Below are 26069 nucleotides of genomic sequence, written 5' to 3'. Positions count from 1 at the left end.
ATTTTTAATATAAGGTGGCCAGTTATTAAAGAGTGGCCAGTTATTGACGATTTACCCTACCTATATATAATTTAATTTAATTGAGAGCAAAGTAAGAGTAAAGTAGTGATATAAATTAGGCACGTATTTAACCGGTTAGCTTAGAAATCGAATTTCGGTAGCTTAAAAAAATAGATATAGGTACTCAAATTAATTGTTGGGCATCAAAAGAGTACCCTTCAAATATTTCAATATAAGTAGTATTTTTATGCCTTTACAGTTTTGTTTATTTTAAGGCAGGTGCAAATTATTTATATGGCAACTAAATTATCATATTGAAAACTTGTGAAGCACATATAGAACGAAAACGAGTATATATTAATTTTAAAAAAAACCGGCCAAGTGCGAGTCGGACTCGCACAGGAAGGGTTCCGTAAGGGTATCTATAAAAAATTCGGTCACCCATCCAAGTACTGACCCCGCCCGACGTTGCTTAACTTCTGTGATTGGATGAGAACCTCGAGATTGGAAAGAAATATTTATTTTATTCTGTTTTTAGTAGTTGTTGTTATAGCGGCAACAGAAATACATAATCTGTAGAAATTTCAACTGGCTAACTATCACGGTTCATGAGCCTGGTTTGACCCTTTAGGTATACGGAACCCTAAAAATGAAGTTCTTATAAAATATTAAGGTTCAAATTGCAAATTAAGGTAAATAAATGTACATTTAATATTTGTATATCGACAATCATCATTTAAGCATTTTAATATATAAATGCTTCATTACAATATTCATGAAATTTAGGTGCTTCCGCAATTTAAATACTACCTGCAACGATGTGCTCAATATTATTACTTTAGGTGGTAAAAACCATTCAGTTCAGTATGACAACAAATATTTAAAATCATAAGCTTTACAATATGAGGTGCCAATTTATTATTTTAGACGCCAGACTATCATTTCAAGTTCCTTATTAATTTATTTGGTGGCTTGAATTTGATGCCGGTATTTAGGTTTCCGTACCCAAAGGGTAAAACGGGACCCTATTACTAAGATTCCGCTGTCCGTCCGTCTGTCACCAGGCTGTACCTCATGAACCGTGATAACTAGACAGTTGAAATTTTCAGATGATGTATGTCTGTTGCCGCTATAACAACAAGTACCAAAAACTACGGTACCCTCAGCGGGCGAATACGACTTACACTTGTCCAGTAGTTATATGATGCGTATATTTAGGGCTAATATGAAGTTTTGACGCTAAAATATTAATACACAGCCTAATTATATTATGTGCCCAATAAATGTTTAATAATTTAGTTGCCCGAATAATAATAAACCTATAAATAATGGTGCATACGCGTTGCTTGCCGGCTGAACGCATTTGCCATTGTCAAGTTGCAGCAGGTGACCTATTACCGGGCCAGATGAAGCCGGCATTGTTCGCCGTGCCACAGCTGCTCTGTGCCGCTTCAATATTACAACCACAATAATTACTGTCTCACTAGACCTACGAGACAGCTATATCTATAGGTAGCTATCGTAACATATCTACCAAGCTCAGCCAGATTCAAATGTATACCTAACAACAACAACTACCTATAGAATAACTATAAGAACGACTAGAGCTCAAAAGTGGCACACGTGTATTGTGCCGCTAGCGACCCAACTATACAGCGCGCAGTTTGAAAACGTCAGATATTGTAATTCCATTGACATATACAGTTAAGTGCAACTGTCCCAACAATCCCCAATAGTCCCAATAATAATAGCATTTTAAAGTTGAGCTTGGTCAATAAAGTTTTGATTGGCTAAAACAAAGTTCTACAGTGCAGTTATGTGCAAAACTATCCCAATAGTCACATCTTAATAGAATGTGGAGAAGTTGATGTCGATCAATGCCCTACAAATTAGTTTAACAATTGAAATGCCAACTGCATTTACCGTTTTTGTATAATTTAGGATCAAAAACTGGAAGATGTGATTTTAATTTTTTCTAATAGTTTCAGTTTCTCCTATGGCAACTCCAAATAAGAAACCATACAAAGTTAAGAAGGCCTCTATAAAATTATCACGATCTCCCTTAAATAGAACATTTTTTTTTTAATTGCCTTGGCTGACATATAATTTGGTGCAAATATCAAACATTTATTCAGCAAATAGGCCACAGGAGCATGTAAATTTTACATGTAAATATTTACAATAAATAAAAATTACAAAATAGCATTACAAATTATGGAAAATTTTAGCTGCTCCTGTTGTTTTTTCTTGATCATACTAAAAAGTTATTTCACATAATGTTGTATTTTAAATTTAAAAGAAACATAAAATAATCGAAGTAGGAACTTAAGTACACCATTTGTAGTCAAAATACTTTGTTTAATTATATGGCAGATTATGTTACGTCCCCGAGTAATGTGAGTATACCTACAGCTTAAGTAGTAAATAAATAAATTCATCAAAACCACTATTCACTTCCCTCCACTTGTGATGTCTGCTACCAAATTAGAGAAAGATAGACAAAAAAAATCCGCACAAAATACATGAGGTGGGTATGACATACCGGGCCAAGCTCCCTCTGGGTTAAAATATGTTATAGGACATTATGAACATTTACATGATACAGATTCCTAAAAGTAGCCATCAGTACTCTTTCAAGTAGAAAATAAATAAATTCAGCAAAACCATTATTCACTTGTGGTCCCTGCTACGCTTAACTGCACATTAGAGAAAGATTAAAGAACATCCACAGGAAAACACATGAGGTGGCAATGACATACCAGCCCAAACTCCCTCCGGGTTAAAATATTTTATAAGACATTATGAACATTTACATGATACAGATTTCTACAAGTAGCTCTTTGCTTATAAAAAACAACTAGTCGCTTCTGGATGTAGCCGACATTGGTGAGACCATCCCGAAATCATAAACTTGAGGTTTGCGTGGTTGTAAAATATGGGTATTAATACACTGAAAATATTTTAGAATTAACTCATTCCTTAGTAGTTTTTGTTAGAAAACAGTACAGTCTGTGCGGAAAGAGAAAATTCGTGCAATGTAAGGGGCCCAATAAAAATCAAAAACATTTCTTATCTTTCCGAACAGACTTTAGTGGTCAATTAGGACTACAAACAATGTTTTAATAAGTCTCTGCTACAAACAGTCTCTTTGTCAAGAACATGACCGGTATTATAGAGTCTGTTCGGAAAGAGAAGAGTCGTGAAATGTATTGAGCCCTCTACATTCCAAGACTCTTCTCTTTCCGCGCAGACTCTAATAGTATTTAATTTAAAAATGTGGCGTAGACAAAGAGTAAAGTAAGTATATAGGAAAAGAGAGCTCTCTTGAACAAAGCATTTTAAGGAAACTAATTTCGAAGCGCTATCTCTTATTTGCATCCGAAACTAGCTATGTATGTGTGCGTGCACATCTACATATGCATCCGTATGTGTAGGTACTTGCGTACTACATAATATAAGGTCTTCTTGGGCGGTTTACAAGTTAATTTTTTGTTTGATTTCTTGTAATTTTGGTAGTTTTTTTGTTTACAAGATATCAAACAAAATATTAACTTGTAAGCCGCCCAAGTAGACCTAATATTATGTAGAAAAGTTTTAAAAGAATGGAAACCACAAAAAAGACATACTTTATAGTAAAGCAAGTATATGTTTATTGCTTTCAATTTGGTATACAATATAGTAATAGACTAGGTGTTGTAAGTACTTGAATTGTTCTTCTATTTACCTTTGGTCATCTTTGTGTACAAAGCTGCATTAGCTTCGTCTTCTGTGACTTGTGTCTCAGTCTGACGTAGAACTTTTTCATGTGCGCATAACTGACTTGCCTAGTTCTCAACTGAGCGTTTCTTCTTTGACCTGAAGATCTAACTGGATTTGAATTCAAGATATTCCGGAGGTAAAGTAAGGACAGGTAAAGTACACATTAGGAGCATTCCTGGTAATTTCGTCTCGCTCTCTAGCTCCGTAAATAATTCGCACCAGATATTTTTTTAAATAAACACATGCGATGCGTAATGATGTCGTGGTTCGGGTACGAGTACTAATGAATTTCAGGCATAGGACGCATGTCTCGTCTACGCACGTACCTCCATAGATGCACTCTATGTCGTCTAACTTAGCGGTATCAAATTGCACAAATCCTAGTAGAGTGTCAGCGGAAATGTTTGTCGTAAACAAAATTAAAATAATCATCGCTTGTTTTCATCGCTGCTCGAGCGCTAAGGAGGATGGTATTTTCTTCTTACCTTCGAAAATATCTGAACCTGGCATTGCCTTGAACAATGTTAAAATTTTAAATCTCCAGGTTTTGTAACACTAGAACTATTGGGATTCTAATTTCTCAGTTTGAATTTGATTCGTGTTTAATGCTTGCTCTGATTTTACTCTGTTTTGCTCTGCGCTTTAAAATTAATAGAGAAATAATAAGTTTATACCAATCATATCTCTGTTTACATTTATTTGACAGTAAACAACAGTTGCTAGGCAACAACATTATGAATAAAGATTGGTCCTGACATACGAAGTATATGCAACCTTCTTAATGTTGTATTCATGCCTTTAAATTGTACCAATTTTATAGTGACATCTGGTGATGTAGTTAGCACAATCGGTAGTCAACTTTACGCAAAAGTAGGTTATCGGATGCCATTAATAGAAACCGCCGCCATATTTACTAATGTTAACTACGTTTCTAAGTGTCGCCCCCCTGGGCGTAGAAAAAGTACTGGCAGGGTAGGTAGCATGGTCTAAGGCCTACAATGCTTTGTAAAAAAGAAAAAACTAGACAGTTTCCCGCCTAAAGCATATTTTCCAATGTAAGCGCGGCTTATGCTTGTTTGCAATGCACGATTTGAAGCAGTGTTCTTTTGTACTTACACACCCGAAAGGACATCGGATGATCAGGCCACCAAGTACAGTCACGTTTCATGATTGCTAAGCTATTTTGGGCTCTAGGTAGCTATACTCAGACACACTCATGTTGTCAGTAGAAAAAGGCACGAAGTTCAAATTCTCTAATGGGAAACCCTTCGCGCCCACATATTTTAAATTTGCCACCTTTTACATTAGAATGTCAGAGTGTAAAAGTATTGTTTTGAACCCTAAATGGTTCAAAAATCGGGAAGTGTGATGGTACAGTCACCTGCAATAATATGTAACACAACGAAGGCCGCAAAAATATCTGACACGATCTTATTTAGAGTAGAGCCATATTATAAGAGCGTGTCACATGTTTTTGTGGCCTATACATATTTAAATAGTAGGTATTTTACAAGTGACAGATGTCATCTCAATAAAATTTTGCGAGATTTTGCTTGTTTAGGTTATATATTATATGGAAATGACACCTGTCACCGTACCCAACGATTTTGAAAAATACTATATATTGTCGAAGGCGTTTATAACTAACTGGGTGAAGCGATTTTGGAAACAAATAATAAATGAAAATTTTTAAAAACTCATTCTATGCCGAAATGCGTTATGATTTTGGAAAAGAGCTGATACTCTTCAAGCTATTAGATCGATTTCTATGAAACATTGCTAATAATCACCACTGCCAGAAAATTGCTTTCACTTAAATAAAAAACCCGCTTCGAAATCGGTCCATCCTTTGGAAAGCTACGATGCCCCAGACAGACAGACAAATAGACAGATAGCCAGACATTGGCGTCAAACATATAACACCCCTCTTTTTGCGTCGGGGGTTAAAAATGTTGAAGCTAAAATCTGTGTGGTAGTAGTCTTAAACTTGTAGCTTTGCTGCCGAAAGTATGCCGCTAAGACGTCAAGCGATTAAATGAGATACCTACTCGTATTAGGGAGACTTAATTAAGCATGATGTGTAATTAAAGAACTGTTTAAATTTAGTATTTTTGCTTCAATTAATTTTTCCTTCTTCTAATTTTACCGGTCACGCTCTTGTCGTTAATAGTGTAAGTAAAAATACAATGATTATTCTTATGGTACGCACATTTTTACTCTATGTATTCCAATATTCAAATAAGATAGGTAACATAGAACGGTATTTGTGAATGCAAGCAATTGGCATATGGATATGTACGAATGATTTAACGTAGTTTATGTATGTAGTAGCCCCAGAGGTTATTTAACCACACATGTATTGTGCACGTGACGCCACTCTACTTAACATTGGAAACGGAACCCCGTACTTGTTTATGAGGCTGAATACACGAACGAAGAAAATATGACTTCGTTACTTTTTGTGGGAGAAAAGTGGACCTTAAAACGGTTTTGCAGTTATGAGAAGTTAATTCAGTTTACTAACTCGCTCTTTTGTTAGCAGACTAGCAGATTGTTATTATAATAGTTTTTAGGGTGTCAGATTAACGTTACTTCGTACTATACAAAATTTGGTTTTGGAAGTCACATTAGGACATTTTATAATCTGGATAATAATTGTTGATGGAGTCGCCATTGCCGGATACGTCAAGGAAGATTGACTTCAGTACTCTGCTGGCAGTACTGACAACTGTTATTCTGTTTTGTATGTTTCATCTGGTTTCATATATTTTGTATATGTATTTCTTTTAATATTATGTATATGTGTATGTTTATGCCTGTGTATTATTTATGGTTGTATGTATTGTGTTCCTAAAAGTACCTTTTAATCGTATTATCTATATACGTGACATGATTTAGCACTGCCTATTACACTTACCACTTACTTACCTGTTTTGCCCAAAGGTTGATTGGTAGAGAAACTGTTTTGGCATTAAGTTCACCTTTTAAACGATGTCCTTCTTGTGTGCAGTAAAAGATTAAAGCAAATAAATAGACAAAAAATAACCTACGCAATTATTATAAAAAAACCAATGCCTTTACTAGACTACAATATAGTACTATAATGTCATCGCAATTATTATAAAAAAAACCGGCCAAGAGCATGTCGGACCACGCTCAGTGTAGGGTTCCGTAGTTACTCTTCCGTCACAATAAGCTAAACTGGAGCTTAAAGTATTGTAAATTGTTAACCAAGGGATGAAACGGTACCTTTCACGCGAGTTAAACAAATAGGCAAATTTGCATAATCAGTACCTAATTAGGTAAAGTAAGTCTTTTTACTATGAAGGGGGAACTTTTTGCGATAACTCAAAAACAGCTAAACTTATCATGTCCGCTATAGTTTTCATTTAATGTCTTTCTTAAGCTCTACTTCCACGATTTTTTTCATAATTTTTGGACCTATGGTTCAAAAGTTAGAGGGGGGGGGGACACAATTTTTTTTCTTTCGGAGCGATTATCTCCGAATATATTCACTTTATCAAAAAATGTTTGTTGAAGACCTGTATTAGTTTTGAAAGACCTTTCCAACGATACCCCACACTGTAGGGTTGAAGCAAAAAAAAAATTCACCCCCACTTTACGTGTAGGGGAGGTACCCTTAAAAAAAATTATTTTTTTAGATTTTTTTGTACGACTTTGCCGGCTTTATTGATTTATATATCCACGCCGAATTTCAGCTTTCTAGCACTAACGACCACGGAGCAAAGCCTCGGACAGACAGACAGACAGACAGACAGACAGACAGACAGACGGACATGGCGAAACTATAAGGGTTCCTAGTTGACTACGGAACCCTAAAAATCCAATGTCTTCACTAGTATACAATAAAGTACACAATGTCATTTGAAATGTAAAGGGTTTTGCTGAATACAATTGATTTTATTATTTTTTTATAAGTTCTTGACTCAAAAACAAATTAATGTCTTCTTTAATTAAACCTAACTGCACAGGTTTACTAAGCCGCTTTATTATCCATGTTACATGTTAACGGAAATGTATGTAATACGTCATTGTACACAATTTGCCGGTGTAGCTTTATTTGACGTTCATAAGCGCATAGTAATATATAGATGTGTCTCTCTATACATTTCCTAAATATCTATTGAAAATGAATTAAATTCGAGATTTCCGGCAACAATACGTTTTCGTGGAGTTCGCAGTTCTAACCTAACCTAACCTACTCTTTTGGCAACAATTTTTTTTCGTGGGGGTCGCCATTCAAATTTAACTTAACCTATTATTCTGGCAACAGTTCCATTTTCTGGGAGTCGTAGTTCTAACCTAATCTAAGCTACTTTTGTGGTAACAGATTTTTTATGTATTTGATTCACAGAAAGCATTCGTTTTATACATTTTTGGTCAAAACAGAATTTCATGGAGTTCATGTTGGATTATAAAATCTTTAAAACAATATTTTATACATTTTCTAAATGGCCTTGGTACATTTCCTAGGAATCTTATACAATTTCTAGGTTTCATACATTTCCTGTGACATTATATATAGGTATCACATCGAAACTGTAAACTGGAAATTAAACTTACGTTGTAAATGTCCTAGTGTTTTTCAGCCTAATTTTAATAATAGACAGTTCAAGGATTTCAATTCGCACCATTTTTCTTTTGATAAGACCTACCTCAATATAGGAAATACTTTATTATTAAAAACAAACACAAATAGAAATTAATATACAGAAATTAATTACGAAATTGAACTTACAGCACTGATCTTCTGATGAGACCGTCAGGTAGAATAATCCTGTCAGGTAACATAAAAGAATATTAATTCAATGCATTACACAAATGTTCATTAAGACAATCTAAAAAAATGTGTCTCAAGGAAACGACTGTTTTTCACTTCTTAATCTATAAATGCCGGAGCCTAATATCTTGCTTGGCGTATTAGTGATAATCCTTGCTAAGTATCTAGGCAGTTTCTCCTCTGATGGATGGGAGAGCATGGCTGCCGCGTCACGCTGAGATCTCAAAAGGTGGCTATAATTTATTACTTACTGTCCCAACACCGTACATCAACATGTATATAACGCGCTTAGGCTATTTTTAATTTGTATCAATAAATCATAATTTTATTTACGTACGGATTGTTGTACCGATTGCTCGCACAGTTAATTCATCTAACTTAGGTATATTGGAACCAGTTACATGAACGCCAATAGTTTGAGTTACTGGAAAATCCGAAAAACATATCACCAGGCTATATTTCATGAACCGTGATAGCGAGACAGTTGAAATTTTCACAGATGATGTATTTCTGTTGCCGCTATAACAACAAATACTAAAAACAGAATAAAATAAATATTTAAGGGGGGCTCCCATACAACAAACATTTTTTTTTGCCGTATTTATAAATAATGGTACGGAACCCTTCGTGCGCGAGTTCGACTCACACTTGCCCGGTTTTTAACACCCGCAAGTTTCATAGCTATGTGTGTGTATCTGCCTGTGGCACCGTAGCCCTTAAACGGGTGAACCAATGCGGTTTTTTAAGCATTTTTCTAGCGGTGGTTCTTAGACATCTTATATTTAAATCGATTCATCCGTTTAAAGGTCATTAAATCTTTGTTTAGTTGCGCTGGTCCTTATTTTACTTAAACATTATATATAAGGTTGGGGAAATAGTTCTTTACCTAGATGTAAATGTGAAGTTGTAGTAAAAACTCTTGGTTATACTATTTACATCTGGCTGATTTTATTACCATTATAAAAATTACATTTGAAAGAAAAAATAATTTGTCGCCATTTTTTGCAGTCCTCCAAATTGAGTTAATCTAAGGAAGAAATTCGATACATTTTGAATTTTTACTTCATGAAAGTAACACATGCGACAAAAAAAATATAACGTCTGTATTAACGTCTATATTATAACATCTATGGATTTAACGCAGTGTCAGTAAGAGTAGCAAAATAAAAGTTCAAGCTTTATGGTAAGTGGGAATGTTTTTTTTTGTTCATTTGAACCTTATTATTTGGAGTGTCGTTGGATAGGTCTTTCAAAAGTAATAGGGGTCTTCAAGAACTATTTTTGGATAAACAATTATGTTAAGACATTCAGGAAAACTATAGCGAACACGATTTATTAAGCCGTTCCCGAGTTTTTGGCTGAATATCTTCCTTTCTTAGTAGAAGTGCTATAAACGTACAGTCAGCATCAAAAGTAGCGGATGAAACAACGCGCCACAAGTATCTGATATTCCGGATAACTTTTCCAAATATAGATAAATTGTTAAAATTCGTGCTCAAATGTATATCATTTGTGTGCTACTCTGCAGCGGCGCCACCACAATGAACATTAATGAATTATAGGATGGAATGATGTACCTAAAACGTGCATCATGTACCTATAATGTTTATGGCTGTACCTGTACTAGGGAGCGAAATAATGCGCATTGAAAGTGGAGCCGCTGGGGAGCATACTCTGTAGCGGCGCCACTTAGTACACATAGATATAAATGATATTAGCTATTGTTTTCTTATAGAAATTGATGTACTATTGCTGTTTATTACGTACGTATTGAAAATGATCATTAAATTATTTTCAATACGTACGTAACAAACAGCAGTAGTACATCAATTTACATAAGAAAAAAATAGCTAATATAATTTCTATCTATGTGTACTAAGTGGCGCCGCTACAGAGTATGCTCCCCAGCGGCACTACTTTCAATGTGCATTATTTCGCTCCCTAGTACAGGTACAACCATAAAAATTTTAGGTACATGATGTACGTTTTAGGTACATTATTTCTTCATATAATTCATTAATTTTCATTGTGGTGGCGCCGCTGCAGAGTAGCACACTAACATTTACAGTCTTAGTTATTCTATATTAAAGACATCACTTTTTGGTAAGCTGTTACAGAATGAGCTTATGAAACGTTATTTGATCTGCTACTTTTGATGCTGACTGTACCTACTCCCTTTTAAATAAATAAATATTATAGGACATTATTACACAAATTGACTAAGTCCCACAGTAAGCTCAATAAGGCTTGTATTGTGGGTACTTAGACAACGATATTATATAATACATAAATACTTAAATAAATAGAAAACACCCATGACTCAGGAACAAATATCCATGCTCATCACACGAATAAATGCCCTTACCAGGATTTGAACCCGGGACCATCGGCTTCGTAGGCAGGGTCACTACCCACTAGGCCAGACCGGTCAAGGTCAAGGTCATCTTTTGCTTGCTATGTACAGGATACCCTCTAATAGCCTTCGTTAAAGGCAAGCTCTTTTGATGGACTACGTAACCCTACACTGAGCATGACGGGACATGCTCTAGGTCGGTTGTTGATACATCTGTGAATGTTCACTTCTAAAATGTACCGAATGATAATCGCGACCTCAATGAGACTCAATAAATCAAAAACATTTTCATATAAAATGTTGACAAGACGAAACCATAAGGCTCGCATTGTCTAAAAGTTCTCAGATCACTTGTAGAGCCAAGCTTATAACTCAACAAGCCCTAACTTTACAAACTACACCTTACCACCTTAGTCAAAATATATGGCTTAGACGTTTCACTACCGTCACATGGGTGTAAGGTGAAAAATGGTATTCATGCACTATTCATTATTTTTTATTATGGCAAAAAACGGAATCCTTATGGATTCGTCATGTCTGTATGTCTGTCCGTCCGTATGTCACAACCACTTTTTTCCGAAACTATAAGAATTAAACTGTTGAAACTTGGTAAGTAGATGTATTCTGTAAACTGCATTATGATTTTCACACAAAAATAGAAAAAAAAACCAAAAATTTTTTGGGGTTCCCCATACCTAGATCTGAAACTCAATTTTTTTTTTCATCAAACCCATACGTGTGGGGTTGGATAGGTCTTCAAAAATCATATTGAGGTTTCTAATATCATTTTTCTCTAAACTGAATAGTTTGTGCGAGAGACGTGTCCCCCCTGTAACTTCTAAAATAAGAGAATGAAAAGACAAAAAAAATATATGTATTTATGATGTACATTACCATGCAAACTTCCACCGAAAATTGGTTTGAACGAGATCTAGTAAGTAATTTTTTTAATACGTCATAAATGGTACGGAACCCTTCATGGGCGAGTCCGACTCGCACTTGGCCGCTTTTTATACAATACTTCTTGTAGTAACGAAACGAAAAATAAAACAAGGGCCATAGGAATTACCTAATATAACTTTTATGTAACGCAATGGAGCGGCCATGAGGTTTATTAACTAACTGCTAAGATTATTACTACTAACAACGGTTTATAACTAGATTTGTTGACAATTTCTATAAGGTTCCTGTATATGTACATGTATCATATTAGTTAGCGTATCATTGCAGCTCAGTAACTGTGTTTATTTTTAAAAGTCACTTTTAACTTGTTTTATGTTACATTTACTCGTGCGTAATGTTTATTATAAGATCCGGGCACGTGTCACTTAGTTTCCCGATATATATAATATTATTGCAACAGACTGAAAAAAGAAGACTTCGAAATATTGTGAATTTGTGACCAGTTCCTAAGGTAAGGTAGGTAGGTAATTCCTCGGTCAGCAAACCGAGGCGAATTGGATCAAAGGGCGGATCAAAGGGCAAACTAAAAATAATATATCGGTACCTAAGTTGATATTTAACATTTTTCTTATGACTATCGTTGCAGAGTTATCGGAGAAGGACGTAAAGTGCACTCATATCAATGCAATATTTCAAATACCAAGGGATTTTTTATCTTGATACGAAAACCTTGAACAAATAATCGTCACATCGATAGGCCTTACCGTTGCAGCCATAACCTTACCAATTAAGCTAGTAATCAAGTACCTACCTGCTAACCTAACCAAGGCAACCATAACCTCAATGTGTCACTCATTTTGATCTTTTAAAAGGGGACATAAAGGCAAGAATTAGAAGGGAACAAAAGCAATAGCGTACAGCGCCAAACATGTGACGCAAGATAAGGCTATCGTACGGTTTACACGTTACCTCAATTTCTCTAAAAATATATTTATGTTTGAAATTATAAAGGCTATATCTTTAGCTATTTTATACTAAAATTATCGGCCCTATTCGAAAAATGATTAAGACACGTTTAAGATCTTGGAAAGATCTTTAAAAGATCTATAACTAATCGACATGTAAAAAAAATACGTTTATTTCGATTCCGCTGTGATCCCAATAAGATCTATCTACGATATTTCTAACGTCAAAGTGACATTGGTTGCCCGAATTGAGCTGTTTCTGACAATTATATGACATACAAACGATATCTAAATGAGAACTTATCTAAACCAGGCCGCGTAGCCAACATGCCTATCGTTCACGCTCCGTGACGAACGAAACGCAACTGTCACAGTCGCACTAAAATGGAAGAGTGATAGAGAAAGAAGACTACGCTACGCTACAGAGCGTTAACGATTGTAACGTTGGCTATGCGGGCAGGACTTATCGTTATCGTATTTCGTTTTTCGAATCACGCTGTATGCTGCTATAAGTTAGTAGGGTAACGATAAAGTACAGAAAATTACGTTTTTTTTTTCTATCGAGCCAATTTAAATTTAAATAGTAAGGTTTAGGTAAGAGTCTGTCCATGCAAATATCATAGTTTCACACAGTTTATGTAATCGTCATAGTGTTTGTCTTGCCTCTAGCAAAATAAACTATGTTATTCTTACCTCATCTAACCTCAACTAATGAATATGTATAAAAACTGCGATTTTGTTTTATAAGATGCATCTTTAGCGATGAATTAATAAGAGTATTCGATGATTGTTTAATAACCTTATATCGTACACTGGATTTACCTATTATAAAAATAGATGAAACATCTTCAACTTATGATTTTTATGACTTATGAATAAGAACAAACAGCATTCAAGGTGCAGCTTGCAACGAAATAAAATTAATGGAATAAGTACTGAATAATTAAGTTTTCTATGTTTCCTTGGCAAATCTGGGAGAAAAAATGGTTTCTGCTATTTACTGTGTAATATTGTTTTGATCACTTGTAATAATATATTGCAGTATACCGTGAACAGCAGGCGTAGTTATTGATGGCGATTGGCTTTATCCACCAGATAAAATAAGTGTTACTTTTTATATCGGTAATTATCGCTATTTTGGTGCAAAGCGATGGAAAGAGCCACTGAGATAAAATTATGAATTGGTTTTTATAAGCGAGACAAGATGCTTGATGCTCACCTCACCCAATAATGCAACCGAAACTCGATATTCCATTAGTAGGCTTTAATGAACTAGGAACAAAGGCAATGCAAGCCTTATAAAGGCTGCAAGGGAGATAGGTACAATATATTGTTCCTGAGTTTGTATTGTATGTCTCATGCATCATCCACACAGATTTTTTAATAATAATAGTTACAGTCTGTGGATAGGCAAATTTAAACTCTTTTAACTGTTAGAATATAATACAATTTATAAACATTTATAGAGTCATTCTTACACAAATTGTCTAATTCCAACGGTAAGCTCAAGAAGGCTTTCGTTGTGGGTACTCAGACAACGATATATATAATAATATACAAATACTTAAATAAGTACATTGAAAACATCCATGACTCAGGAACATATACCTGTGCTCACCACACAAATACATATCTTTACCGGGATTCGAACCCAGGACCATCGGCTTCTTACATACTTATATAATTTACTCTCATTTTTGAGTAAATACCTATATGACATGTCATTATCAATAGTAGAGCCCCCTGTAAATTAAATGCCTTGTTATATAATACAATACAAACCTAAAACTAGAAAAAATATTACGTCAAATCACATGAATTGAGCAAATCACAAATGCCTTTTATAATACTTATTATAATAATACTCAAGAAGAAGAACAAAATGCCAAGAAATCGCAGGCAATTATCACTGGTGGATTTTACTTTATCTCGAAAATAGCCAATTAAACTTTGACGAATATCATATTCCGTTCTCCTCTACTCTTAGGAATTTAGGCACAATCATGAACCAGACTCTTTTCTAATCAGCCTATATAACCGACGTCAGCAAGAAAATCTTCTCCTCTCTACTTTCCCTTCGAAGATTACGAAATTTCCTACCATTTTTTTTTACTAGAAAGTCATCTTTCCAGTAGAGTCATACATCCTCTCCGAGACTACGGGGTTGTCGCGACCTTAACGAGAAACTTTTTTGGCCTGCGCAAATTGGACCACATTTCGTCATTTCGCTGTAAACTCAAGTGGTTACCTATACGCTGCCATAGAGGCATACATACGTTACTCCCCTTTTCAAAGTACTGGTCATTCCCTCTTCTCGACCTTACCTCTCAGAGTGGTTCAAGTTCCAGGCGGTTGATAATACCACCGACTATGCTCTAGCTCCGATCATTTCCTCTCTAATTATCCCGCTTCTCAAACACCATCCAACATATAACAAAATAAATTCACTGTATACTCTGTCAAACTCTGGAACGCGCTACCGCCTCCTTTGAGGCAATGCCAGTCAGTAGCGTCGCTAAAAGCTAAAAAAAAAACTCTGACGATTAATTGGAAGGTGGGAAGGTGTGTGCGGAGTTTATTACTTGGAAATTTTAATATAACTGGAACGTAATGTTATTTACCGACAAATATATTATTGAATAACAACCCTTCATCGGGGAAAAAACCTTTATTAAATCACAAAAATATATTTTTAGCAACTTGGAAAAATATAACACCACTATTTTAATCTTAGCCTGCCCCTATATTGTGTAACACCTGTAAAATAACTAGTTCATCTAACGTGCTATAATCATAAGTTGATCACATTAAATGTGCTTGCTTACTCTAGGCTCTGGTTTTTAGTTAAGTAAATTCCTGGAATTCTGACGTTTCCTGGTACTGGCAGGCCAAAAAAATACTTCTTAAGTTTGTGGTGAGAATTACAAGTCAAAATTAAATGTTGGAAATACATTTTGACATAATCATTTTTACTTACAATCATAATTATACTTTATTCTGAAAAACAAAGATAGTTTAATTTTAAAGTGCACTATTTGGACATGAGAAAATATCAGGTATTTCCTGGGATTAAAGATAATTGTTACTTTCTTCCATATATCGTAAACTTTTGGACTAAAATCATATTTTTTAATCTTTGTACTATCTTGTTGGCTAATATACTTATACTGTCCAGCAAAATATGAATCCAGCGTTGCAGCTTCGAAAAAGAAACGCAGTTGTTATTGTCAGCTGTAAATAAATTGCAAAACTGTTTACGTCATGACTCATGTCATTCGGTTTTCAACAATTGCAACTTGAACGTGCCAATATATTTTTCAGTTAAATAAGAGTTTGTGCAAGAAATATTAACTTCACATAAAAATAAATAATTTCGTCTTAATTTTTTTTTTACTTTTTCCTAATCAGAACACGATAAAAATATCTTTGTTACACCTTGTATGTACAGTGAAAAAATTTTATTAAAAAATTATGACAGCTGTCAGAATTCCACGGAACTAAAAATCAGAGTTTACAACAAGGAGACCACCATTTAAATTAAATACGCAGGTAATTTAATAATTTACGAAAACTATGCGACCGACTAAGTGTTACTACAAACAAAGTGAGAATTTCCTTTCCGAGTCGCTATACTCGCTATTGTCGGATGCACTCCGACAAACGGAAACTCTTCGTTTGATTCCATTTCTTTGTTAAGTAGGTTGCGGCCGCAACCGGCATGGATCTACTATGTATTTATTTGCCTACTATTTCTGAATACCCGGACCAATAGTCGTTTACTTACGTGGTTTTGCACGAATTGGTGTAAACAAATTAAAGGAGGGTGCCACTAGCTCTGATTAGATAGGCACGTTGCAGACACCCAGTTAATAATAAAATCTCCGGTTCGAGCAGTTTGGCTAAAGAGGCCACCTGATCCATGGATATTAAAAGGCGTGCGTATGGCGATGATGAGGAGAGACAGGGCTTTTCGTGCTCTAGTTACAAATGATGAGACCCGAAAGATAGTTATGTCAGTTAGGTCGTTGGTCACTGAGGTATTTCCTTCACAAAGACCTTTATTATCCCACTACCTAAATTATCAAACCCCCATCTCTATTCTTCCTTTTCACGCAAAATTTCTTGAGACAACAGCTCATAAACAGATTTCTAAATTGAGACACGGTAACAACCTACTTTATTCGTTATAATTGTGATTTCGATCAGGACACAGCACTACCACCACACTTTTCAATATTGTTAAAGATGTAAGAAACGGCATGGAGAATTCTAAAAAAAAGGTGTTGGTGCTTATCGATTTTCCCCACGCTTTTAATGCTGTTGATCACGGCCTACTTGTTGCGACTCTTACACATCTGAAGGTCTCATCAAAAGCGACTGAGTGGGTCACGTCTTGCCTTTCTGACCGTGTTTATACAGTTAAAGCCAGTCGTTGCTTATCTGCCTGGTCTGACCTGAACACAGGGGGTACCACAATATGGGATTCTTTCACCTCCTTTATACTCCATCTTTATTGACCAAATCACCTTCGAAATCCGCAGCTGCTTTGCAACTAAAGGTACGCCCAAGCTTCTGTGAAAAACATACCTACATTCTGGCTTTTACCTCATCAACCATGACCTAGTCCACATAGCTAAATGGTCTAGTAGCTTTGGCATCAGTGTTAATCCGGCAAAATGTTATCAATGGCTATCATTCTGGGCAGCCATCATCAAAAAATAAAGCTTGGTGCGGTTTCTGTAGCGTCGATTTTGTTTTGATAGCACCGTCATTCCAGCAACTAAGCAAGCGAAAAATCTCGGGCTTGTATAAGACTCTATCCTTACCTGGAATGACCAAGTCTCAGAAATAAGACGGAAAATTTCTGAAATATTGCCTTATCTCTATAATTTTAATTTTCTCCTTGATTTACCAGGATATATTTCTATTTAATATCTTAATTTCTCTTATTATATTCTTATTTAATTTCTCGGATTAATATATCTCTCAGGAGGACCTCAATAAGCTAGACCGTCTTATTATTAATGACATATGTTTCAATTTCGCACTACGCAAATACGACCATCCTAGATTGGATCTATATCCGTGGTCATAGATCCCTTAGAATCCTAAGTATTTTATTCTCCATTTTGTTCAAACCTTCGTCTCTTGAATATCTGAAATGTAAATTAACTTTCATCACCACGCGTCCTTGATGTGACTTGCAATCCAGAGGTCGCGGGTTCAAACCCGGCTCGTACCAATGAGTTTTTCGGAACTTACGTACGAAATATCATTTGATATTTACCAGTCGCTTTTAGGTGAAGGAAAACATCGTGAGGAAACCTGACTAATCCCAACCAGGTTTACCCTCTGGGTTGGAAGGTCAGATGGCAGTCGCTTTCGTAAAAACTAGTGCCTACGCCAAATCTTGGGACTAGCTGTCAAGCGGACCCCAGGCTCCCATGAGCCCTGACAAATGCCGGGACAACGCGAGGAAGACGAAGTAGTAGTAGTAGTAAACACTTTATTAAGCACAAAGCAAAAGTACATAACACAGAAAGAATACAGTTAATGTGTACAAAGGCGAACTTATCCCCTTAAGGGATCTCTTCCAGCTAACCTTTAAGTAAGTGAGGAGATACATACAAAATGGTAGTCAAACTAAGATAATATTTATTATATTGGTTTTCGCTCCTAACTCTAAAAATAAAATAAAGTGATTGAAGGGGAAAAGTAAAGAATGGTTAATATAAAATAAAATGTGTAAAATATTTTTCACAATGTCAATATCCAGGGAGTAAATTAAGGACTACGTTTTGTATCCTCTTAAACGATAATTTCATGAAAGGTACATCCTATATAAATAAGTAAGAATCTGTAATGAAGTTTTTTCGGAATTAAAATTTAAATTCCTCAGGATCATGCGTGTAAAATTAATAGAGTAGTCCGAGTCAAACTAACAGAGGTACAGTCTTATCACAACATATTATAATATTATAATTTTTTAGTCAGGATTGTATATTGTTTTTATTTATGTCAGCCTACCAATGATAACTTCATATTTTATGCGCAATAAATTGTGTAAATTTGTGTAGTGTAAATTTATTCGATAGCGAGACGTGACGAACGCGTTTGCGTTAAGTCTCCTTTTGTATGGAATTTTGAGTTTCCAAAACGTCGCGCTTGGCGCGCTGTTTCTAAATTTCATACAAAATAAGACTTAACGCAAACGCGTACGTCACGCCACGTTATGGAATAAATTTACACTCCCAAGTGTTCAGTACCCCTAGCGTAAATAAATTCGATTTCGAAACGTGACATACGCGTTTGCGTTTAGTCTCATTTTGTATTGGATTTAGAAAGAGCGCGCCAAGCGGGACGTTTTGGAAACTCAAAATCCTATACAAAATGAGACTTAACGCAAACGCGTTCGTCACGTTATGATGTCCATTAAATTTACACTAGGGGTACAGACTTATAGGTAGTCGATTTACAAAATGTGATTTTCCAATGAACAGGCACTACATAATTCAACTCAATTCTTAGTAAATGTTGTGCGTTTTGATTTATACACAGTTATTTAACACTTATATATTTTGTGTCAGGGACGATGCGAAAGGCAAGATGACAATAGTATATCGACTAACAGTGGCAACAGAATTATACATTTGAGGTAAGGTCAATACGGATAAGTGTGGAATACGGGTAAGTGTGGCTGGCCGTCACATTGAGGTCTGCTTACACATTGATTAGTGTTTAATGCGAGTTCATATACAATTTACCACTAGCAAGTAGCAAGTAACAAATGTATGAACTCGCAATAAACACTAATCAATTTGTAAACAGACATCAATGTGAAGGCTAGCCACACGTGCCCTTATGCTACACTTGCCTGTATTGGCCTTATTTTCATAAGTGGTTATAGTATTTGTTGTGGTGAGACAACTCTAATTGCCCTCAAGTTGCTGGCGAAATGGAAACCATGACGAATTTTCAAATCAGAATCGGCCTCCCGGTCTAGTTGCGTTTCGATAATATGCAATCTGCTGCTGGCAGCTTCCTCGCTCAGCGTATTAGTTTAACAATCCAGCGAGGAAATGCTGCCAGCGTTTTCGGTACTATGCCGCAGGAGCCTTTTTTAGATTTATTATAAATATTTTTATATGCATAGTTATAAACCTACATATACAATCGTAATTATAAACATACATATACAATGATAGTTATAAACATGTATATTTTATGACACCACTATCCCCTTGTCCGTGTATGATAAGGATCCGTGCATGGGAATTTAAATTTATTGTTTTAAATGTCAAGGTCACTTTTTCAATGATCAAATTTGACAGGCCGCATTCGAGGGATTATTATAAGAATTAAAACAAATTAAACTGTTTATAGGTATTTATTTTTTAGATTTAAGGAAATATTTTAATTTTATTTATTTCAAGTAGAGACTACTATATAAATTATAAACTGGATTAAATTTCATATACTAAAAAACAAGTATTTTCTTATTTATTCTCATATACAGTCCATTTCTATCGTTGTAACAACCCGTTCTGGTGTCTTTAGGGCAGTGTTGGCCGAAACGTTAATGCAAATTGAACCGTAAACTGTATAATTTATAACTGTTAGTGTTTAATTATAATTAACGTTCGTCCAACGCTGCTTCAGGGCTCCCATACAGGCCATTGATTCGTCCGGATGTTTATTTCAGTTTATTATACATGGCACCTTCTCCAAAGCGAAGAAAAAGCACCAACAACATTTTTTCTGATGACAGACTGATACGTAACCTGCTGAGACTAAGGCCCGATTCGAAGAATAATTAAGACACGTTTAAGATCTTGGAAAGACCTTTAAAAGATCGATAACTAAACGACATGTCAAAATTGACGTTTATTTCGATTCCGCTGTGATCCCAATAAGATCTATCTACGATATTTCTAACGTCAAAGTGACATTGGTTGCCCGAATCGAGCTGCTTCTGTCAATGACAATACGACATACAAACGATATCTAAATGAGAATTCATCTAAACCAGAACTTATCGTTATCTTATCTCATTCTTCGAATAAGAACGTAAGGATTCAAATTCAAGAACAAAAGAACTTCTCCTCGGACACATTGATAAAAACATCAGTAGAGTCATACCAAAATAAGTTGGCAGCAATTTTGACAGCCCTGATAGTGCAAATGTTATTTCAAACTTCAAAATTCTGTGCGATTATGTCGTTTAAAGTTCTGGTTTAGATAAGTTCTCATTTAGATATCGTTTTTATGTCGTATAATTGACAGAAGTAGCTCGATTCGGGCAACCAATGTCACTTTGACGTTAGAAATATCGTAGATAAATCTTATTAGAATCACAACGGAATCAAAATAAACATCAATTTTGACATGTCGTTTAGTTATCGATCTGTTAAACATTTTTCCAAGATCTTAAATGTGTCTTAATCATTCTTCGAATCGGGCCGTGTTCTCGTTGGTAAAAAGTTGTGCTTATATTTTAACTGCATTATGTCCCTTATCAAGAATGTATTTTGCCGGACGGTGTACGCAACGTGCTTCCACTCTTGATAACTAATTAATCACTGCCTTAGCGAGCGGTGTGATTTTCCCTGAGACGTAATTTTAAAAAAGGCTATAAAGATAACAGTGAGAAGGGTCGAGAACCGTCAAGAGTATCCGTCGCCATACCACATTTACTCGCCTTGCTTGGTTAATTTTTCATTTTTTAATTTCACATACAAAAATTAAGCGTTAATCAATATTCATCACATCATACATACTTAGGTAATGAAGCGGTATTCCAATTTAACAATATGTTGAGGTTTTCTATCTTGATTAATATGGTCGTTTATGATCGCTTACGTTGATTGGTGCGCGTGAATACTCTGGGAGTAGTATCAAGATTAAATTGTAAAATATGAAAATCGGTAATTTCTCAAGTTAATCGCAATGATCTGGGGTAGTTACCCATTAGCTTTCACTTACACATTTTAGACAATGAGTTTCTTTGCCTACGTTAGGAGGACTTTCAGTGTGATAAAACATTGGTTATTTTTTAGTTAAATATTTTATTTACAGTATGATTTCATAATTTATACTCTTTACTATCTGCGAAATCCTGTAGGTATATCTGCTAGCTAATCTAACTATAATGTGGTATATGCTATGCTAGTGCGGGTTAAACTGCTCATAAACACTAGGGTAATATGCTTGCGCAATTTTGCCAACTGCACAGGTAAAAAGGAGCGTATGTGGCATTCGACTGTGTAGTTTCCTAACCAGCTTTACCTATGCAGTTGAACTATACAGGCAAAACTGCGCATCAGGCATACCTTACTGTGCATAACCAGCTCATATGAATTATCTTCTGTATTACCTAAGGCCCTAAAGTACAGCTCGATACATTTAGACGTGTTAGCTATGTCAAACAAATGTAGCCAACTAGATCCCACTTTTAAAATAACTTGTCTTTTGTATATATGTTAATACTATGCAAAGTGCACACAAAAAATAAAGTAGCCTTCTAATCTTGAGATCGCTTCTAAGGCACTGAGCGTTCTGATCGACATTTCGAAAGCATATAGCCATGAACACTAATTGAACATAGTGCATAAGGTTAAAATCGACATTATTTTGTTTTAACAATTCTCAATGTCCTTATGTCTAACTATCGGAGTTTAATTTTATTTAGTTCAAGTATTTGAGGGTGCAGAAGATCATAATGAATAGGTAATTAGACCATTAGGACATCAAGAACCTCAAGTAGTTTTAAATTAAGGGAGTTCACGCTTGAAAAGTCTGCCATTTAGGAACCCAAAAAAACTTGTTTTGCGTGTGCAATACGGGTGCTTTATGGGTGCATTTAGTTATTTGTGTCCCAAGGGGAGAAAAGTAGAAAATTGCATGCCGCATGTAAAATTGTTACCCGAGCCGAAGGCGAGGGTGGCAAACACGCGGGATGGAGTGTCCTACGTTTCCTTCCGTGGTGCGTATACTGATCAACGGAGGCGGAAAGCGGCAACTTCGTTTAGCGCAGCGTGAGAAATGTTGACGCTTTCCGCCCGGAGGGCACAAAAAATATTTTTTTAGCGAATATGTTCATTAACACCACTTAAAAGTTTCTTGTTTACCGGGTGTAGGTAAAAGGTGAAATATTGTGTTATTTTCCTTCATGGCACTTAAGTGCGAATGTCATAAACTCGTTTTAGGACCGGTATGCCATCTTATTGTTTGAGGACAGTCAAAAAGTGTGGAATATCTACTACAGATGTTGCTTTGAAATCATTAATTGCTTTGAAATTAAAAAAAATCATTACGAATTAAGTGAGTATCTTTTAAAAAAAAAATATTAAAATGAAAGATAAGACGCGCTAATAGAGACCAATACTTGTTATTTCTAATAGTTAACAAAAGGTGTACAATTTCATCGACTAAATCTATCAATTTGTCATTTTTGCGACTAAAATCCATAACGGCCTCTTAAAGTATTTTTTCCTGAGTTTCCGTTGAATAAAACTTAGTAGAAAATGACTTCGTACAACCTTTCGACTTATGACCCATATTTACAAAATAATGCTTCGTTTTAGAGACATAGTCTTATATAACATTTTTGTGTGAAATTTAATAAGCTTCCGTTTCGCCATATACAATATTGACATAAAGCTGAGAAAAATAGAAAAAAGAAAAAAGACGTATACCTACTTCTCATGATGGCGCATGATCTTTGTGGTCCGCAAAGCTCGAATTTTAAGGAACGTTAACATGGATCCCAGATATTGTATGTGTCCAATTTCATTAATATCACAATTGTTTGAACCCCAATGAATACTTAAGATCTGTTTTTGCAATCACAATATTTAGCCGTAAACATTTTTCTTCCGTTAATTTTAGCAAATTTGTATTGCATGGCACTCCTGTAACAATTACGGTTCTACTGATGTCTGTTTTATTGAAATCTGCTCTATAATTTAGGCGCTAAAAGAAAAAATATGTTTTAATATTTGGAGTCCTCGCAAGGCTCTACTGATTTTTCTTTAATAAAACAAGTGTAAACAGGTCGTGAAGGGCCAGGGAAATCTACTGATATGTCATTTTTTTTAATTCGGCTATTATCCTAAGCTACAGGGTGTACTTACTGAATCATCAGTACTTAAACCCATAAGCCTACTTTCTGATTAAGTCACAGTCCAGTAAAATGTTGATATTGGGGTAGATTATGTATAAATGTATAGACAGAAGTGGAATTCATATTCCTCCGAGTTTCCTATTAAGAGAATGTCCTCTGGAAGTGTATAAGCGCTAAACCAAGATTCAGAAAGTATTTTCTATAACAAGATGTAGTTTTTTCGCAATGATATCTAAGTAAATAAATTTAATAACCGAATACAAAAAAGAATATAACTAAAGTAAAGAAACATATCTAAATACATATATTTACAAATAAAAAATGGGGGCTAGCTCGTCGCCCGATGGTAAGGTGCCCAGAAGGCTGGTGGCATTACCGCGCTGTATGGCGATGCCAATTCGCTGGGCAAGGAAAGAACCAGCCCTCTGGTCACCCGTAGCATCAATAACAGGCTTAGACAGGGACGATGGCAAGCGGCCGGACGGCATGACTCTGGTTCCTTGGAAGCTGGGACGGCCTTTAGTTTGGGACGCCACATGTGTGGATACCCTTGCGCCGTCCCACCTCCCAGGGACCTCGACCAAGGCCGGAACGGCCGCCGAAGCAGCCGAGCGCCTCAAACGGCGCAAATATGCATCCATTGATTCCGGTTGTATTTTTGAGCCGTTTGGGGTGGAGACCCTCGGACCCTGGGGACCCGGAGCCCAATGATATCTTGGACTTTTTTGTGTATAATAAGCTTAAATGTTGTTTTATACGTAAAACGCTAATTTCTCCAGGATGGTATAGATTTTCCAAGATGGCTGCGATTCCTCGAGGTCCCCAAATATCAAATGGTATGGATATAAATAAGGGGCCTTTAATTTACATACATACCTTTGAAGACTGTCCACGAGATTTCGAGGTTTGTTCTATTCCGACTGTGCTAAAGGACAACTGTCATTTAACCGTAAAGTATTCGATGTTTTGAAACGTGCGTTTGCAAATTTGACACTTAATTTGTACTGCATTAAGTTCACTTTTGTATGAAGTACTTTTCTTGACTAAAATTATAAAGAAGCGTTATTAGTATCTAATAGAACGCATTTCCTAATGTCAGTTTGCTCCATATATTTGGACATATTTCTTTGGCATTGGGCGTCCATTTTTTTATGTGTCAAGGATTTCAGTGGAAGCATTTTTGAATTCGGTGACGCAAATTGATTTCAAAGCCTGCACATAATTTCGGTGTTGTTTTATATCTCAAATATCTTTAAAATTCTAAGGTTTTAATGGAGACCTCCACTACTAATATGTTTTCATATTAAGGAGAGATTGTAGGAAATAAAGTCACACATCGAAAAGTTTAAATAATAAATTGGCACCGAAGTCACGCACTGAAGGTCATCTCGGAAAATCGCCCCACTCTAAGTGAGGCTTATCAGGGCAAGCGCATCGCGTATTCGGAATTATTTATATTTATAGAAATAATAGAAAAATGTCGCGAAAAGTTAGTATTTAATGATGACTATCTAAATATTTATTTACAAAAATCAGTAGGTATCTTAATCATATGTAATCCGTTAACTAACCAAGTTACACAACATGAGCAATACCCACGTAGCGACCTATTAGAGTTCCATTATTATTCACCCTTAGCAGTGCGAAGTATTAGATGTCTCCTAATAACAGTGGTTACAGTACATATGGTGCTACTTTACCGCACTAGTGCGAAAATTATCATATTACGTTACTATGTCGAACATTTAAAGGGCCATATGTACTGTAAAACGTTGTACGATAAATGTGCGAATAAGTAATTCGCAACTCGTGTCGATTTAAAACACTCCCTTTGGTCGTGTTTTAATTTATCGCCACTCATTTCTAATTTCCTATTTTTCGCACTTGTATCGTAATGTACCATTATAGTTTAACATTATAGGTTCATATATTCAAAGACAATGTCCTTACTTGAATCTCTTTAAATGCTAATGGTTCAGAATTGAGTCCTATTAAAATGTACACATTTTTCTTTATACTCCTGTATCCCAAAGTCTGTTATAAAAGCCTAATTCCTAATTTAGTTTTCCAAATTCAAACTAAAGCTTCTGGTACGTAGGTGGCTATATTTATTTAGTAGATAGTCGATTATTATGAATGAAATTGAAAATATTAAGTTAAGTATTT

The 26069-nt window shown here is 35.5% G+C and overlaps 1 protein-coding gene across 1 annotated transcript in view; it reads left to right on the top strand.

Moving 5' to 3' along the window:
• Positions 1 to 26069, top strand: part of LOC133522068 (uncharacterized) — a 117558-nt gene that overhangs the window by 68629 nt on the left and 22860 nt on the right. The window lies entirely within an intron of this gene.

This window comes from Cydia pomonella, chromosome 1 (assembly GCF_033807575.1).
Source record: "Cydia pomonella isolate Wapato2018A chromosome 1, ilCydPomo1, whole genome shotgun sequence".
NCBI lineage: Eukaryota > Metazoa > Arthropoda > Insecta > Lepidoptera > Tortricidae > Cydia > Cydia pomonella.
This window is presented reverse-complemented; position numbering and strand designations above follow the sequence as displayed.